We start from the raw sequence: 2,282 nt of genomic DNA, 5'->3' as shown, positions 1-2,282 counted from the left end.
CCTCTTTTATTTCCCAGTGTGAAGCCCTCGTGGTGCAATACGAGCCAGCAGCTGTGCGGCTCCTTGTGCAGATGATGGACCCTGACTTCGTCTGCACCGTACGTGTCCCCAGACCAAGATGGGCAACTGTTGTCCAAGCCTTGGCCGTTGGGAGAACAACTGGGAGAGAGGCAGTGGGACCAAAGGGTCCTCAAGGGATACTCTTTTCTTTTTTTTCCTCACTCTTTTCCTTTGCAATGCAGAAAATCAGAGCCTGCAACTCACCCGAGGAGGATCTCCTCGGCTCGGACCCCTGTGCCTGGGGACCTCACTACTGGTGCAAGAACATGGCCACAGCGGTCGAGTGCCAAGTAAGTGTTGGCTGCATCCCCCTGCCCTTGGTCAGCAAGGTGATGGAGGGGTCCCTACCCTGCCTCCATCCCTCCCTGTCTCTCCCGCAGGCCGTGGAGCACTGCCGGCGTCACATATGGAACTAGGAGCCACCTCCCCGGCCTGCTGGGCTTGCCCCATCATTTGGGTTCAGGATCCTGGATACCCCCCTCCTTTCCCTTGAGATGTGCCCGTGGACAGTGATAATGGAAGCTGGGGGGGGGGCACCCGCGATAATGGAAGCTGTGGGGGGGCCACCAGCCTCCACTGCTTCCTCTTCCAACCCTTGGGGCTCAGATTTCATCATTAAGGTTGGAAAGGACCTCTAAGACCATCAAGTTCAACCATCAACTCAATACCACGACCACTAAACCACGTCCCAAAGTGCCATGTCTACAGGTTTTTTGAATGCTCCCGGGGATGGCAACTGCACCACTGCCCTGGGCAGCCTGTTCCAGTGCTTCACCACTCTTTCAGTAAAGAATTATTTCCTGATATTTAATCTAAACCTTATCTGGTGCAACTTGAGGCCATATTATTGTATTTCCAAATCAGGTTAAGGGACTTGTTAGTATTTTTCAGGACTTGGGGATTTGGCCTCAGATGCCTCTTAGGCTGATGGCAAAAAGGCCAGCATCCATCCTCATCCTCAGCCCCATCCCATCTCCATCCTGTCTGTCTCCCTCCCATCCTCACCCTCATCCAACCCTGAACCACTCGCAAAGACCTGATCCTGCAACAATAGATTGGGATGGTTTCTGCTGCCCAAATGCTGGTCCCCCAGTCCTGGCCACCAGCAGTCTCATACAGCAGGTCTCATTGGCTTTTGGCAAGCCCAGCCCATCACTGTTCCCTCTTCAAATTGGGGTGGCTTTTTATTTTTTATTTTTATTGATTTTTTCCCCCAAGTCCCCCCCCCCAAAAAAATGGATTAAATTTATCTGAAACACTTGGCTTTACATGACTGATTTTTACAACCAGCTGATTGCTGGACAATATATATATATATATATAGACACATAAAGTCTCCCCAGAACAAAATATATATATATATATATCTCACGTATCCCCTGAAAAAAAATGAGTGACTTTGGGGGCAGATATTTCCTTTCACATGCACGTCTCCGTACGGGACGGGAAGAAGGGGGAATCCTGTGCCCACCCAGCTGTGGGTTCTGAGCAGGCACAGGAGCATCTCACCGAAAATAAACTCTTCCCATGAGTCTGGCTGGTTGTCATCATCCTGGGGAGCCAGGGAGGGGAAGTTGGGGGCAAATCTGAGGGAGGTTTAATGCTTCCTTCCCGAAATCCAGGATGTAGCAACACCCCAGGGCAGCATCTGGCATAGGTGATGGATTGAGGGGTGAATTAAGAACGGAATTAGAAAAAAAGAAAAAAAGAAAAAAAGAAAAAAAGAAAAAAAGAAAAAAAGAAAAAAAGAAAAAAAGAAAAAAAGAAAAAAAGAAAAAAAGAAAAAAAGAAAAAAAGAAAAAAAGAAAAAGAAAAGGTGGGTTTTTTCCTCCTCCAAAGGCAGTTTTTGGGTATGAGGAACTCGGGAAGGAAGGACAACAGACAGGTTACCCAAAGCCATAGACAGTGTATTTCTGAGTCCCGTAACAGACCGTGCCCGAAACTCTCCACAAGGTTACGATTGGAAACAAACCCCCGAACGAACATACCCGAAAGCAAGAGAGAAAGGGAAAGAAAAAAGGGCAAGAAAAAGACACGCACGAGCACTCCACATCCAGAAGCCCCAGTTATCGTCAGTCTCTCTTTTTTTTTTCAACATCGCAACATGTTTTGGTAAAGCCAGCAAAAATGGAGAAATGTCTTCGGTTTGGTTTGTTGTGGTGTTTTTTTTTTCTTTTTTCTCTTTTTTTTGGGGGTCTTCCCTTGCCGGAAAGGTGATGTTA

Source organism: Apaloderma vittatum, unplaced genomic scaffold (genome assembly GCF_000703405.1).
Source record: "Apaloderma vittatum isolate BGI_N311 unplaced genomic scaffold, ASM70340v1 scaffold30589, whole genome shotgun sequence".
NCBI classification, from domain to species: domain Eukaryota; kingdom Metazoa; phylum Chordata; class Aves; order Trogoniformes; family Trogonidae; genus Apaloderma; species Apaloderma vittatum.
This window is presented reverse-complemented; position numbering follows the sequence as displayed.